This window comes from Hypanus sabinus, chromosome 19, assembly GCF_030144855.1.
Source record: "Hypanus sabinus isolate sHypSab1 chromosome 19, sHypSab1.hap1, whole genome shotgun sequence".
NCBI classification, from domain to species: domain Eukaryota; kingdom Metazoa; phylum Chordata; class Chondrichthyes; order Myliobatiformes; family Dasyatidae; genus Hypanus; species Hypanus sabinus.
This window is the reverse complement of record NC_082724.1, coordinates 79,085,367-79,102,864: the sequence shown is the minus strand read 5'-3', so window position 1 is coordinate 79,102,864 and position 17,498 is coordinate 79,085,367. Positions and strand designations below refer to the sequence as shown.

Here is a 17,498-nt window from a genome sequence, read left to right as displayed (position 1 = left end):
TAATTTATTCCTTGGGCTCTTGGGCTGATCAAGGCATGGCCTGTTTGTGGATGGACTGCCATTGACTCCTTCTGAAGTTCGTTGTGGTAGGTTAGGAAATGCTGCAACCAATATGCACAGCAATCTGATGTACAAATGGCCAAGAAATCATTTTTTTAGAAATAAATATTTCCCAAAACATTGTCTGCTAAACTCAAGACACTATTTTATCTCTACTAACTGAAAAAAAGCAATCTTCACGACTGGAACTCAAGTAAACACCCCATGGCCTGACACAAAGGCTCTGATATGCACCTGCAATACTTATACAGGGAACATTGTGTTTTTGGATTCCTCACTCAGGAACTTGAGCACAGACTGAAATCCAAGGCAAATGGAGATATTAAATTCAATAATCTGGATTAAAATGCCAGCAGTAGTAGCTGTGATTACTGAATTGTACAATAAAGAACCCTATTCGTTGCGCCAATAACTTCCAGGGAAAGAAGCCTGTTGTTGCATCCAATTCTGCCCTATGTTACCCCAGATCTCCACAGCAAGACTGCTGATTCTTAATTGCCCTTGGAAGTCTCCAAATAAACCAGTTTGTTTAACTATAATTATGGACAGGCAATAAATGCACCAAGTTCAAAGTAAATTTACTATTAAATTCCGTATATGTCACCACCCTGAGATCCTTTTCCTTCCAGGCATTTACAGTAGAACAAAGTATTATAGTGGAATCAATGAAAAACTACAAAGAGTGACAAGTGTATAAGAAGACAGCTGTGCAATTACAAAATATTAAATAAGTAAATGAATAAATAATATTGAGAAACTGAGTTGTGGAGTCCTTGAAAGTGAGTCTATAGGTTGTGGAACAGTTCAGTTTTAAGATGAGAGATATTATCCCCTCTGGTTTAGGAGTTTGATGATTGAGGATAATAATTGTTCCTAAAGCTTATGTTGCGGGACCTAAGTCCTTCCAATAGCAGCAGCAAGCAGGGAACATGGCCTGGATGGTAAGTGTCCATGATAATGGATGCTGCTTTATTCTTGTAGATGTGTTCAACGGTGGCCAATCCAGCAATGACTGCATGCCATTCCAATCAGAAACTGCTCTAGTTTTGCATTCTCCTCTTCTTAAATGTTCACTTCTTTCAAGCGGAAAGCTTTTGCTAAATTTATGAAGGAAGTCTTATTGGAACTGACAGGGATGGCTGTAGCTCTGAAGTTGGGACGAATGCCAAATACTTGCATCCAAGTTGTTTTGCTATAACATGGGGTGTACTTGTGTTCAATTGTCACAGGTCAATGTCTTGCTGGTGTAAGTCATCCTGGTTGAAGTCATCTTATTGTACAGAACAGCTAAACTAGTCTGAAAATCTTGTTGCCAAAGAATGGAATGATGCCAGTCTTCCTTTGCCAGTTTTCTATGTATATCTTGATGCTAATTCATTCCTTCCCACAATAATACTGTAAATGTTCCTTAAGGGGTAAAATGGAACTGACTATCCTCTCCTCACTCGCTGTCTTTAACTGGAAGCTATTAGATGTCAAATTCTTTCAGAGTTGGGAGCGTGTAGTAAATCCACACCTGATAGATAAAGAAAAGTTGTTACCTTAACATGCACTCACTGCAGCCCTGTTCTAGTTCAAGTGCTTCAGTGGCTGAAATTGAGAGTACCTTAGTGAATATAATGAAGATTCCCTTTACAGGACACAAACCATCAAACATTAGGCTTCTGAACCAGAGGGGATAGATAGCTTCACCCAACATAACACCGAACTGCTCCCACAACCTATGGACACTCTTCATCTCATTATCATCATCACTTTATTATTGGTATTTTAGCTTGATTTTTTTTTATATTTTCTGTGAATGCTTGCTAAAATGAATCTTAGGGTTGTATATGGAGACATACATGTACTTCAAAATACACTTAATTTGAATTTTGAGGAGCATACACATCAAGCTGATTTTACATAAAATGCAAGGGGCTACAAAATACATTTGACTTTGGACCACCTGTCTTCACAACCAAGTAAAGCTCTTTTACCTGAGGCAGTGGGATATAGATTAGGAACAAATTCTTCCTCCAGAAGGGCAAAATATCACAAGTATAAGTGCTGGTTAGATTACACCCTCCTGGGGCAGTGCAGCAAAATCCAGTCACTATATTTTCAGAAGGATGTGATGATGCAGAAAATATTTTCTGTCAAGCCATAGAGGCACCTCCCAGCCTCTACCCAGCTAAAAGGAATCATCTGTCACTCATCTCCAACTCATCACCTGCAGCCTATTCAAACCCAGCTCTCGCCCACATCCTTGTTGCATCTTCCTGATAGGTGTGTCCCACCATTAGCACGAAAGAAGAAGAGTCCTTGTGCAGCTATTGAACGATTCAGCTTCAACCATTGCTTCTAGCCTTCAGTTACCTTGTTGCCTGTGGTATTTGGTATCTGTTCCCTCTTGTTTTGTGGCTTGTTATTTTTGCAGTCCATTATTAAAGTTATCAGTCATCACTAAATCGCCTCTGCTGCTTTGCTTCTGGGTCAAGTCTCCTGTTATTTTCAAGAATATTTCCAAGGGAAACTTTTAGCTGCAAGTTTAATCTGGACAAGCCAGGATTGTTCTCTTTGAAACACCGAAGATAGAAGGAAGGGTCAACCACTCCATGCTGTAGCTATGTCCAATATAAACTTGAGGAACAGTGCCTGAACATCTAAGTCTTTGGCACTCAGTACTGAATTCAATAATTTCAGATATTCTTTGAGGTGTAGGAAACTGAGAGTGAGCTAACGGAGGGGTATGAAATCATGACAGGGATAAGGTAAATGCACACAGTCTTTGTCCCAGTGAAAGAGAATCAAAAGGTAGAACATATATTTATGTAGATTTAAGGTGAGAGGGGAAAGGTTTACCAAGGACCTGGGGGCAAATCCTTCACACCGTGGTGCACTTATGAAACGAGATGCCAGAGAAATGGAAGCAGGTACAATAATAACAGATAAAAGGCATTTGGACTGGAAAGGCTTACAGGAATATTGGCCAAAGATGGGAAAATGGGACTAGATTACATAGGCTAGTTGGTCAGAATGGACGAGTTGAGCTAAATAGTTTGTATTCCTGCTGTGACTTCAATAACTGTGTTTTCTTGTATCAGAATTGTTCAGTTCTGTTGTAAAATTGCAGCAGTCTATCCGCCATCAAGGTCATATGTGCAGAAAGGTGCTGGAAAAGGGCCAGTAACATCAAGAAGGAATGAGAATCAGAATCAGAATCAGGTTTATTATCACCGGCACGTGACATGAAATTTGTTAACTTAGCCCACCCTGCTTATGGACTGTTTGTTCCACTCATATCGGGGAAGAGGCTGCCAGCACCACCAAACTTAAAAACAGTAACTTTCCCTGAGCAGTAAGGCTGATCAACACCTCCACCCTCGAACTCCATCGCTACCTTATTATTTCCCATCAGTCACCTTATGTCCAACATCGTGTCACTTTATGGGCATACAATCAATCGATGGATTTGTATTTATTGTGTGTTTTTACTATTATTATTATGGTGTTCTTTATCTTTTCTGAGTTTTGTTTGTGCTGCATCAGATCAGAAGTAACAATTATTTCATTCTCCTCACACTTGTGTTCTGGAGATGACATCACGCAATCTTCAGTCTTGCCATGTTCTTCTCCTTCCACAGACACCACCTGCCCTGCTAGAAAGCCATTTACGATACACAATAGGTGCAGAAGTAGACCATTGGGCCCCTCGAGTCTGCACCGCCATTCTGAGATCATGGCTGATCATTCATTATCAATACCCAGTCCCTGCCTTGTCCCATATCCCTTGATTCCCCTATCCATCAGATATCTATCTAGCTCCTTCTTGAAAGCATCCAGAGAATTGGCCTCCACCGTCTTCTGAGGCAGTGCATTCCACACCTCCACAACTCTCTGGGAGAAGAAGCTCTTCCTCAACTCTGTTTTAAATAACTGACCTCTTATTCTCAATCCATGCCCTCTGGTACTGGACTCTCCCAACATCTGGAACATATTTCCTGCCTCAATCCTATCAAATCCTTTAATTATCTTAAACGTTTCAATCAGATCCCCTCTCAATCTTCTCAATTCCAGCGTGTACAAGCCCAATCTCTCCAATCTCTCTGCTTAAGACAGCCCTGCCATCCCAGGAATCAACCTAGTGAATCTACGCTGCACTTCCTCAATTGCCAGAATGTCCTTCCTTAAACCTGGAGACCAAAACTGTACACAATATTCCAGGTGTGGTCTCACCAGGGCCCTGTACAAATGCAAAAGGACATCCTTGCTCTAGTATTCAATTCCCCTTGTAACAAAGGCCAACATTCCATTTGCCCTCTTCACTGCCTGTTGCACTTGCTCATTCACCTTCATTGACTGGTGAACTAGGACTCCTAGGTCTCTTTGCATTTCTCCCTTACCTAACTCGACACCGTTCAGACAATACTCTGCCCTCTTGTTCCTGCTTCCAAAGTGGATAACTTCACATTTATTCACATTGAATGACATCTGCCAAGTATCTGCCCACTCACCCAGCCTATCCAAGTCTCCCTGTATTCTCCTAACGTCCTCTTCACATGTCACACTGCCACCCAGTTTAGTATCATCAGCAAACTTGCTGATATAGTTTTCAATGCCCTCATCTAAATCGTTGACATAAATCGTAAAGAGCTGTGGTCCCAATACAGAGCCCTGTGGTACCCCACTAGTCACCTCCAGCCAGTCCGAGAAACACCCATTCACTGCTACCCTTTGCTTTCTATCTGCCAACCAGTTTTCTATCCATGTTGAAACCCTGCTCCCAGTGCCATGAGCTCTGATTTTACTCACCAATCTCCTATGTGGCACCTTATCGAATGCCTTCTGAAAATCTAGGTACACAACATCCGCTGGCTTACCCTCGTCTAACATCCTTGTTACACCCTCAAAAAACTCCAACAGATTAGTCAAGCATAATTTCCCCTTGGTAAATCCATGCTGGCTCGGCCTAATCCTATTTCTGCCATCTAGATGTGCCACTATTTCGTCCTTAATAATGGACTCAAGCATCTTCCCCATGACTGACGTTAGGCTAACGGTGATAGTTCTCCGTTTTCTCCTTCCCTCCCTTCTTGAAAAGTGGGATAACATTAGCCACTCTCCAATCTTCAGGAACTGATCCTGAATCTAAGGAACATTGGAAAATGATTACCAATGCATCCGCAATTTCCTGTGCCACCTCTTTTAGAACCCTCAGATGCAGACCATCTGGACCCGGGGATTTATTAGCTTTCAGTCCTACCAGTCTACTCATCACAGTTTCTTTCCTAATGTCAATCTGTCTCAATTCCTCTGATATCTTATGACCCTGGCCCATCCATACATCTGGGAGATTGCTTGTGTCCTCTCTGGTGAAGACTGATCTAAAGTATGCATTAAATTCTGCTGCCATTTCCCTGTTTCCCATAACAATTTCTCCCAATTCATTCTTCAAGGGGCCAACATTGTTCTTAACTATCTTCTTTCTCTTCACATAGCTAAAAAAGCTTTTGCTATCCCCTTTTATATTCCTGGCTAGACTGAGCTCATACCTGATTTTTTCTCTCCGTATTGCTTTTTTAGTTAAGATCTGCTGTTCCTTAAAACTTTCCCAATTATCTGTATTCCCACTCATCTTAGCCCTGTCATACTTCTTTTTCTTTAATGCTATACAATCTCTGACTTCCTTTGTCAACCACTGTGGCCCCTTCCCCCTCTTTGAATCCTTCCTTCTCATTGGAATGAACTGCTTTTGCATCTTTTGTATTATGCCCAAGAATATCTGCCACTGCTGATCCACTGTCTTTCCTGCCAGGGCATCCGCCCATTTAACTTTGGCCAGCTCTTCCCTCATGGCTCCGTAGTCTCCTTTATTTAATTGCAACACTGACACCTCTGATCTGCCCCCATCCCTCTCAAATTGTAGATAAAAACTTATCATGTTATGATCACTACTTCCTAATGGCTCCTTTACTTCAAGATCACTTATCAATTCCTGTTCATTACACATCACCAAGTCCAAAATAGCCTCGTTCCTGGTTGGCTCAAGCACAAGCTGTTCCAAAAATACATCCCTTAGACACTCCACAAACTCCCTATCCTGGGGTCCAGCACCTACAAGATTCTCCCAGTTCACCTGCATGTTGAAATCTCCCATAACGACTACATTACCTTTAGCACATGCCAATGTTAACTCCCTAATCAACTTGTACCCAATATCCATGCTACTGTTTGGGGGCCTGTACACAACACCCATTAGGGTCTTTTTACCCTTACTGTTCCTCAGCTCAATCCACACAGACTCTACTTCCCCTGTTCCCAAGTCACCTCTTGCTAAGGACTGAACCTCATTCCTCACCAACAGGGCCACCCCACCCCCTCTTCCCATATTTCTGTCTCTACGATAGCACGTATACCCTGGTACACTCAATTCCCAGGCCTGATCCCTTTGCAGCCTTGTCTCCGTTTTCCCAACAATATCGTAGTTCCCCATTTTCATCTGAGCTTCAAGCTCATCTGTCTTATTTCTGACACTACGCGCATTCAAGTATAGAATTCTTAGCCCATTCCTCCTCTCTTTGCTTAAAACACTGTCTACTGTACCTAACCCAGCTCCTTGAACTTCCATCGGGCTAATTGCACCCTGAATTTTGATGACCTTCTCAAGATCACCCAAACCTTCTACACATTTAACCCCGTGCTCCTTCTGACCAACCCTCTGGATCTGGATCCCTGCCCCCTGCACATCTAGTTTAAACCCCCCCGAGCAGCACTGGCAAATACTCCTGCAAGAATGTTAGTACCCCTCCGGTTCAGATGTAGACCGTCCCTTCGAAACAGATCCCAATGTCACCTGGAACAAAGACCAATTATCCAAAAACCTGAACATCTTCCTTCATGCACCATGCTCTCAGCATATTAATGTGCATAATCATTCTATTCTTCGCCTCACTCGCACGTGGCTCAGGTAGCAATCCCGAGATTGTCACCCTGGAGGTCCTGCCTTTCAGCTTCACTCCTAACTCCCTGAACTCTCTAAGCAGGACCCCCTCACTCACCTTACCTAAATCATTGGTCCCTACATGGACCACTACATCTGGGTTCATGCCCTCATTCTCAAGAATAGCCTGCACCCGATCTGAGATGACCCGGACCCTGGCACCAGGGAGGCAACATACCATCCGAGACTCCCGATCTGCCCCACAAAATCTCCTATCTGCCCCCCTGACTATAGAATCCCCTAAAACTATCGCTCTCTTCTCTTCCCTCCTCCCCTTTCTAGTTGAGGGTTCATCCTCTGTGCCAGAGGCAGGATCACTACAACTCATTCCTGGTAGGTCATCCCCATCAACAGTATCCAGTACGGTATACTTATTGTTAATGGGAATGGCCGCAGGGGTGCTCTGCTCTCTCTGCCTGCTCCCCCGCCTCTCTGGACCGTCACCCATCTGCCTACTTCTTGGTTTTTTGGTGTTACTACCTCCTGATAACTCCTATCTATCTCTGCCTCTGCCTCCCGAATGATCCGTAGTTCATCCAGCACCTGCTCCAACTCCCTAACTCGGGCTGATAGGAGCTGCAGCTGGACGCACCTCTTGCAGGTGTGGTCATTTGGCCCATCAGAAATCAGTCATTTCTAGCTTTCTTCTTTTGGAAGCTAGACCTCCTCCATTTTGCAGCCCGTTTGTCTTCTCACTCCCTAGCTTTCTTCATTGATCAATTCACCAGACTATTCCATAAACATAGTAATCACCTGGGTAACATTGGCCTCACCCTATTAAAGAGATTCCTTTTGCCCTGTTTCTTACTCACAAATGAATATGTCCCCCACTTCTGCTGCAGCTTGTTCAATCTGAAATGGTATGCTTATCTTTCCCCAGATATGGCCTAAGATGTTGAACATGTACAACCTTTTTTTATTGATAATTCTGAGGGAGGTTTGATTGAGGTTTACAAGATTAGGCAGAGAAAACAGAAGGAGGCTGTTCTCAGTAGCAGATGGTTGAAGGGCCAGGAGAAACATATTCAATGGGGTGAACAAAACACACAGTGAGGGGAGCCATATTCTATGCAGGGATTGTTTGTGATCTGGAAACTATGAGAGAAACAGGGCCAATGAGGGTTTCAGATGGAAATTGGTCATGCATGAAGGAAAACAATTTGCAGACCGAAGGGGGGTGCAGAAACCTACTTGACATAGGGCTACTCTATGGACAGCTGACATGAATCTGATGGGCCAAATGGACTCCTTCCAAGCCAAAATAGTACTTTATAATTTGGTAATTCAATGATGCTGAGGGTGGTGAATCCCTGGAATTCTTTGCCTCAGACATTTGTGGGGATTAGAATGTTCGAAGTATTGAAGTGGATGTAGGTAAGTTTTTTTCAAGCTATCAGGGAATTGAGGGTTCTGGAAGTTTGGCACAGAGGAGGAGTTGAGGTCTGGGGTTCATCAGCCTTGATTGTGTTGAATGGCAGGGTTGACTTCAGGGGCCAGGTGACCTGCTGTTGCTCCTATTTTCTTGTCTTCTTGTATTCTTCTCAGCATCTGGAAAACCAGTTATATTTTTTTCAAGGGATTTGGCAGAACACAGAACACCATGGCCTGGAGGCTACGTATAGACTCAGTTGGGACTCAATACCAGGAAGTTGAAGGTGTTAAGTGCTATGAGGCAAAGACAAGGGGCCAGAAAGTGAAGACCTATATTTACTTAGCACCTTTCACATCCCTTTTAGCAGGCCTCAATGACATGCTTTTGAAGCATCGTCAACAGTGCTGCATAGGAAATGCAGCCACAAACTGGGCACAGAAGGATCCTACAAAGAGCAAAGTGGCCTCCTTCCTGATGGGTGTAGGACAAACAGTCCATGAGCAGGTTGTATGGGATCCTTCATGACACTATTCTGGCATCTTTCTGTATATATGTCATGATGGTGGGTAGACTGGTGTTGGTGATGCACTGGACTGTTTTAACTACCCATTGTAGAGCCCTCCCATTCAATGTAATGTTCTTTTCGAAAAGATAGCTTTCTGCTCTGGACAGTAGTATTGGGCCACCAAACGGACTACATCCAGGTGCTCACTGCTGCCCACCCAGTGCTGGAGAGTGAGAACACACTTTGTCATTTTACTTTTTTATTATTTAGAGATCCAGCCTGATAGCAGACTCTTCCTGACCAATTAACTTACTACGTCTTTTGGACAGTGGGAGAAAATCCCCATGGTCACGGGGAGAATATACAAATCCTTTACGGACATCGGTGGGAATGAGCTCAGGGCACTGGCACTGTATAGTGTTATGCTAACCACTACGCTACTAGGCTGCACTCACCCTCAAAATATCTTGCTTTTGCTCGTTGCCTTTGATTCAAATTCGCTACCTGAGATGGGGCATCTCTGCAAGCAAGTGTTCATACCCACATGTGTTGTGTTTGTGCCCCTCCTGTATGCATCTCTATGCATGCATAAATATAACCCATAGATTCAGGGCTTTGCAAAGCCAACACTCAGTTTCTTATCACCTGTTTTCAAGGGGAAGATTTCAGCCAACCAAAATAATCTGACAACTACCACTCTCTAAAAATGGTCATCACTGTGACAGCATAATGAACTCCTTTTGGAAGTTGCTGCATCGTATTATAAGGTCACTGTGAGTTAGAGCATCAGTCTGGATGTTCAAGGAAGTGATTTTGGGTTTATCTTTCTCTGCAGGTTATTAAAACATTACAATAGTGTGGGTGGTTTCACTTGAAATCACAAACCTATGTAAACTCCACACAATGTTGCTGTGTACAGAGACTGTATTGACTATAAATAGTGACCCGTGCCATGTATCAGAAGTTATTCTACATTCCAACTTCCCTGGGGCATCCGAAATTAGGGTCTGGCCTTCCAGCCTCCACACCACTGAATTATCCCTGTCCTGACAGGAAGAATTCCTCTCTCTACACAAGCCACCATCTAAATATATTTACATATTCTTACACGCATTTTATATTTATCGCCTGCCTTTGTTCTCACCTCAGTCTCCATACGCAATGTACAGGAAATTTGCATTGTGAACCCCAATGTATGGTTAATTTCAGATTGGTGTCAATGCATGGTGGATGGCCAGTGTTGACTCAATAGGCTGAATGGTCTGTCCACGGCTCTATGACATGGTCAGGGCTGTGTATTAGCTCAAATATTGTCAGCCAGCTTCCCTCCTCACGCTGTGACTGCAATTTTTTTCCTCTACAGCTGTGGACTGCAGGAATAATGACACCATCTGGTGTCTTCTGAAGGTGAAGAATTCCATTAGGAGAAGCACTGTTTGAATGTTATCATCAGATAAAAATATGTTCTTTTATATCTGGTTCAATCAAACCCCCAATTTCAGTTTTCCAGATCTTTAAATTCTGCAATTTCCTCTCTTGCCGCTTTCACTTTATTTAAATATATATTTTGGTCCTTTTCCATATGTGTCTTGGAATGAAGACCATAAGTCCATAAGACATTGGAGCAGCATTCAGCCCTTCTACTCTGCTCCACAATTTCATCATGGCTGATTTATTATCCCTCTCAACCCCATTCTAGGGTGAGGATTCATCTCTACCAAAGAAGGTGTAAGAATCTCCTTCCCTCCACTAGCCTGCAGGTCACAGGTCACCCTTGGACAAGGTGAAGCCCCCCCCCCCCCACCACCCTTCTGATCAGAGGTCATGTGAAACCATGGGAGCAAATGGCAGTTGGTTGTTTGAGTGGCAGGTGCGTATCACTGCTCCTGCTTATGCGACCAATAACACCATACAGACAATCCCTGAAGAGGATTGATAATGGCCGGGGTCACCAATCTCGTAAAGACACTGCCCAGAAGAAGGCAATGGCAAGCCACTTATGCAGAGAAATTTGCCAAGATCATAGTCATGGACAGACCACGGTTGTCCAGGTCATATGACATGGCATATAATGAACTAACAATCCCATTCTCCTACTCTCTCCGAATAACCTTTAACACCCTGACTAATCCAGAATTTACCAGCCTCCACTTTAAATATACCCAGTGGCTTGGTCTTCCCAGCCAGATATGCAATGAATTCCACAGATTCATCACCCTCGGGTAAAGAAGTTCACTCTCATCTTTGTTCTAAATGGATGTTCTATTCTGAGGCTGAAATCTGGGTTGTATTCTAAAATACTCACTTAGGTGTAGAAAATCATGAGGGCTTGTATGGACACAGCCTTTCTTCTCACCGTTGGCCAATTAAGAACTACAGGATGTCGATTTAGTGTCCGAGGGGAGAAATATAATAGGAATTTGTAGGTGGTTCATATATAGAACAGGCTGTCAGATGAAATGTTTGGGACAATTACATAAACAACATGATAGCATAATGGTTAGCGCAAGGCATCAGAGTTCAGAGTTCATTTCCAACATGATCTGTAACAAGTCTCTGTGCGTCCTCCCTGTGGAGTGCATGGGTCTTCTCCAGGTGCTCCAGTTTCCTCCCACACTGCAAAGATGTATCAGTTAGTAGGTTTAATTGGTTATTGGAAATTGTCCTGTGATTAGACTGGGGTTAAATTGGGGTTGTTGGGGGCTGCTGTATCACATGGGTTGGAAGGGACTACTCCAGGCTGCATCACTACATAAATAATAAACACAAATGGGAATCAGACAGGAAAGGTTTTGACGGATATGGGCCAAATGTAAGCCAGTGGGATCAGTTTAGATAGGAATCTTGGTCAGTAATGAGCAGTAGGGCTGAAGGGCCTTTCCCTGTGTTGTATATCTCTACGACTCCAGCTTTGTGCCCTGTTGATGCTTCCTCCAATAAAGATGCCACTTCAATGCATTTTGTTATAGTTGCTTGAAGCCAATTTTGTTTCTGTAGGTGTTATGTAATTTACTCCATTGACTTTTGTTTTAAAGCAAGAATCTCCCAGACAGCTCATCACATTGCTAATCTCTGTTTACCTTGTAGCAGCTCCCTTCTACAAATCCATATAAAATGTGTGAATGCGTATTTCAGTGCGGGAGAACCAAACAGCATTTATTTCTGCTATGTTGAACCCCAGCTCAGTTAAGCAATGATGTCAAAGAGGAGTTAGCCTCTCTCACTTTGGGTGGCAGATACAATGAGGATATTACCCTTTCACCCCAGGCCAGAGTGAGGGGTTTAAAGCTTTCTCTGGCTGAAGAGGAAACTCAGTGATGTGGCGGTGGAGGGGGGATGGCATTAGTCTAAACATTTGGTTTTACTTCTGGAAAGTGAGTTCAAATTCCACAGGACAAGGTGAGAGTGAAAGTCCTTTCCTTCTTTCTGTATTTAGATTTGTGTCACAGTCTTTTCACCTGGAAGGCTTGAAGCTGGCCCAGATGGGGAATGCGACCATCTGAGTCTCCACTGCTCATGTCTCAGGGTTTCATAAGTCATTTGCTGAGCAAGATCATAATCTCAGCCCTGACCCACCCCATCCGTGAACATAAACTGCTCTCCAAAAACAAGCCTCTCGTTCTTCCACTGATCGTCGCAGGGATCCATTTTCAGCAGCAGAATGTGTGTATGGCTTAAATGACAATTAAAGACAGTGACCCTCTGCAGTTTTCTATGCCGGGTTCCTCTTGCGCTCCTGGCTGTTTCATACAAAATAGCTTTGTTCCTCTCATCTCTGTCCATCCCCTCCCCTCACCCCCCCATGATGCGAGATAGCTTGTGCCATTTGTGTACAATACAATGCTTGACATCAGTCCCAGGAGTGAGCTAAGGTCACTTGTTGGCCGTGAGACCATGACCACTCCATTGCCCGGCTCCCCACCCCTGTACAGGTGGTGCTTGCCTGACAGGAAGGATGTGTGCTCCTTCCAGTGGGAATTGCAGTTCTGAGGAGATTTAAAGTTGTCGTGAATAGATTCACAGATGCTGCCAGTCACCACACCTGTGCCCAGAGCTAAGATTTCACCAGCTGTGCATGAAGCACCAAACATCGGGATTAAGGATCAGGAAATTGGAATAGCAGACCTTCTCCTGGAAGCTGTGAAGCTGAGAAAGAAAGCCAATTTGCCCCAGCGTCTGAGAGAGAGAGAGAGAGAGAGAGAGAGAGAGGGAGAGACCCACACCATCTTCTTCTCTTGAGGTTTGAGACCCCATCCTGAATGGCCATACCAGCACCTCCAGTAATGCAGTAATTCTACAATAATGAGGTACCACAGTAGTGTAGAGGTTAGTGAGATGCTATTACAGCTCAGGGCTTCAGATTTCAGTCCTGGTGTCCTCTCTAAGGAGCCTGTATGTCCTCTCCGTGGAATATGTGGGTTTCCTCCCATAGTCCAAAGATGTCCCAGTGGTGGGTTAATTAGTGATTGTATACTGTCCCGTGAGTAGGCTGGGGTGAAATTGGGGTGGGGGGGAGGTTGATGGAGGTGCTGCTTCAAGAGCTGGAAGGGCCTGTTCTGCTCTGTATCTTTAAGAAAAATCAAACCTTGTTTCTTCACCCTATCTTGTAAAGATCTGAATTGCTTACATTGATTTGTTTATTTTGATTGACTTTTGAAGTGATGATTTCACTAAAAGTTCTTGTTAAGAGGAACTTTAGACTTGTCAGCATGAAGTAGGTTAACGTATCTGTAATTGAAGCGATCTGGTCTGGCCCAATCTGCTGAGTTATAATCCGTCTTCGCTTTGTATCGACTTACCTGAAGCTATTTCAGAAATGAATTCAGTGGTGAAAGAATCTGTTCATGCATGAAGAATCAGGAGCAGATTCGACTGCTCTTGTAGAAAGAGCTTTTACCAGCTGTGTGGCCTGAATCCAAAACAACCAATATATGGCATCATTCAGATAACAGAGAAAAGCTTGGGTCCGTTTAAGGGGAAAGTCATCAGTAAAGAGCTAGAGGGGGTTAATGAATTCAGACTGCATTTCTAACTTCCATCATTTGAAAATCTTCCACATTTAGTTTATAAAATGTGTTTACATTTCTTCAGCTCCATCTATATTTGCTGCCCACATCTGAAGTAACTGATACATTTCTGACATTAATGTTAGTTTAGAAGGTATCTTCTACCGCTCTCTCTGCAGCTATCATTGCTGCCAATATTAATTCATTTAGAGATACAGCATGGAAGTCCCTTCCAGCCCTTCGATCTGCACCGCCCAACGACCCACCGATTTAACCCCAGCCTAATCACTGGACAATTTACAATCACCAATCAGCCGAGTAACCAGGACATCTTTGAACTTTGGGAGGAAACTGGAACATCCGGAGGAAACTCACATGTACGCAGGAAGAACCTACAAACTCGCTTACAGAGGAAGCTGGAATTGAACTCTGAACTCTGATGCTCCAAGCTGTAGCGTATATGTGTGTATGCCCAAAATTTCCTAGCATGTATAGAAGTCATCGAGGCTTTTGATTCACCAGGTTTACTAGATGTAGAATATTTCCAAGTGCTTTCACGAGTATACCGGGGCATTTGTACGCAATGAGATTATGTATGTGCAGTGTATTATGATATGAAGGACACACAGGTTTGTGAGAGACTTCACGTGGTTATAGGTTCAGCCGGATCCACCAAGGGCACAAGACTCCTCACCATCGAGGACCTTTTCCAAAAGAGGTGGTGCCTCAGGAAGGTGGGATCCATCACTAAGGACCCTTAGCATCTGGGACACACCCTTTTCTGATTACTACCTTCAGGGAGGAGCTACAGGAGCCTGAAGACCCACACTCAAGATTTTAGGAACAGTTTCTTCCCCTCTGCCATCAGATTTCTGAACAGTCCATGATCACTACCACACTAACCCTCTTTTGCACCATTTATTTGTTTGTTTGTATATTTATTTGTAACTTATAGTAATTTGTTACGACTGCACTATACTGCTACCACAAAACAACAAGTTTCATGACACACTGTATGTCAATGAGAACACACCTGATTCTGGACTATATCTAGGAGTCTATACCTGAAGTGGAAACATCTGGAGTGTTTGTGGAGTTACAGGCAGATGCACCAATGTAAAAACATTTGATAAGCTAACATTAATGTGGAAGATCTATCAATGGATGTAAACTGCTCCTCAGTAAGCCAGTCTACATCCATGAGCACCTCCTCCCCCACTGGCTCTCTCCTCATGACCTTCCCCTCAAATGGACCCAGGACTTGCCTACTGAAGTTTACCTTTGGCCATCATATGAATGGAACCAGAGTATGAATATGTATTTAGAGGATAGTATTAGTGGACTTTCACGGTCATGTTAAAGTGACAAACTTTCCATGAGCAAGAACTCATGGTTCAAATTTCAAAGTAGGTACACCATATACAACCTTAAGATTCCTCTTCTTGCAGGCAGCCCCACATAAACCCCACATAACAAGGACATCAATGTGCAAAAAAAGAAAAAAATTGCAAGCATTAACCCAGAGAACATGAACCCTGCAACTGCAGAGTCCCCGAAATTGAATCCACAGTCACGGAGCCAATTCAGTGCTTGGTTCTTCAGCCAGTTCTGCAAAGCTCCAAAGCTGAGCAGCAGAATGTGAGAGAGAGGGGGGGAAGAGAGGGTGGGGGGGGGAGAGAGTGAGGGGGGGAGAGAGAGAGAGAGAAAGAGAAGGCGAGGGGGGAGAGAAAGAGAGAGCGAGAGAGAGGGGGAGAGAAAGAGCAAGAGAGAGGGGAGAGGAGAGAGAGAGAGAGAAGAGGAGAGGGGAGAGAAAGAGAGAGTGAGAGAGAGAGGGGAGAGAGAGAAAGAGAAGGCAAGAGAGGGAGGAGAGAAAGAGCAAGAGAGAGGGGAGAGGGGAGAGAGAGAGAGAGAAGAGAAGGCAAGGGGGGAGAGAAAGAGAGAGCAAGAGAGAGAGGGGAGAGAGAGAAGAGAAGGCGAGGGGGAGAGAAAGAGCGAGAGAGAGAATGAGAGAGAGAGAAAGGGAGAGAGAGAGAGTGAGAGAGAGGGGAGAGAGAGAGAGAGGGGGAGGGAGAGAGAGGGGGGGAGGGAGAGAGAGGGGGTAGAGAGGGAGAGCAAGAGAGAGGCGGGAGAGAGGGAGAGCGAGAGAGAGAGGGGAGAGAGGGAGAGTGAGAGAGAGGGGAGAGAGAGAGAGGGGGAGGGAGAGAGAGAGAGAGAGAGAGGGAGAGAGAGGGGGGAGAGAGGGAGAGCGAGAGAGAGGGGGAGAGAGGGAGAGCGAGAGAGAGAGGGGAGAGAGGGAGAGTGAGAGAGAAGGGGAGGGAGAGAGAGAGGGGGAGGGAGAGAGAGAGGGTAGAGAGGGAGAGCGAGAGAGAGGGGGGAGAGAGGGAGAGCGAGAGAGAGGGGGGAGAGAGGGAGAGAGAGAGAGGGGAGAGAGGGAGAGTGAGAGAGAGAGGGGGAAAGAGGGAGAGTGAGAGAGGGGGAGAGAGAGTGTGAGAGAATGAGAGAGAGAGAGAGAGAGAGAGAGAGAGAGAGAGAGTGGGAGAGCGAGAGAGAGGGGGAGAGAGGGAGAGAGGGGGAGAGAGGGAGAGAGGGGGAGGGAGAGAGAGAGGGGGGAGGGAGAGAGAGGGGAGAGAGGGAGAGCGAGAGAGAGGGGGAGAGGGGGAGGGAGAGAGAGAGGGGGGAGGGAGAGAGAGGGGAGAGAGGGAGAGCGAGAGAGAGGGGGGAGAGAGGGAGAGAGGGGGAGGGAGAGAGAGAGGGGGGAGGGAGAGAGAGGGGAGAGAGGGAGAGCGAGAGAGAGGGGGGAGAGAGGGAGAGAGGGGGAGGGAGAGAGAGAGGGGGGAGGGAGAGAGAGGGGAGAGAGGGAGAGCGAGAGAGAGGGGGGAGAGAGGGAGAGTGAGAGAGAAGGGGAGGGAGAGAGAGAGGGGGAGGGAGAGAGAGAGGGTAGAGAGGGAGAGCGAGAGAGAGGGGGAGAGAGGGAGAGTGAGAGAGAGAGGGGGAGAGAGAGAGTGTGAGAATGAGAGAGAGAGAGGGGGAGAAATATTGCTGTGCTGGTGGTTTAGGAGGACAATGGTACATCTCTCTGGTGCTTTGACTCAATTTGACGATGCTTTAGCAGATTTTATTCAAACAAATCAATATAAAAATTTAGGGGTAATAAATGGAGCTGGAAGCCGGCCAGGAATTTATGTTGTGTATGCTATCTTTCTCATTCTGTGTAATGCATTGTGTTTTGACAGTAATTGTAGCCACCGTGACCCCTGTTAAGAGGGAGCATATTTATGCTTTTGTTAGAGAGATTTAAAAAAAATTGTGATTGCATGTTATAAAAGAAGACATGGAATGTAAGGACAGTTTAGCAGATAAGTGTTCAGCAAATAATTACATGAGGCAACTTCAAGCTGGAGAGCTGTATAATGTTTTATGCTGGTTTTCACCTGAATAGCCTTCAGTTTACATTCCCCTCTCCTCTTACTCAATATCCTTGATTAGGACTGAAAGCTGGGTAATAAAGGAAGTCTGAGAGTGAGGAAAGGTGCGTCCCCTCCTTTTTGCTGTCGCTAAACTGTGAAAATAAAC

At 44.7% G+C, this 17,498-nt stretch overlaps 1 protein-coding gene across 3 annotated transcripts in view; it reads left to right on the top strand.

Annotated features, from left to right (window-relative positions):
- The window catches only part of LOC132378088 (semaphorin-3F-like), a 336,771-nt gene that overhangs the window by 177,189 nt on the left and 142,084 nt on the right, over positions 1 to 17,498 (top strand). The gene's annotated exons all lie outside the window — the stretch shown is intronic.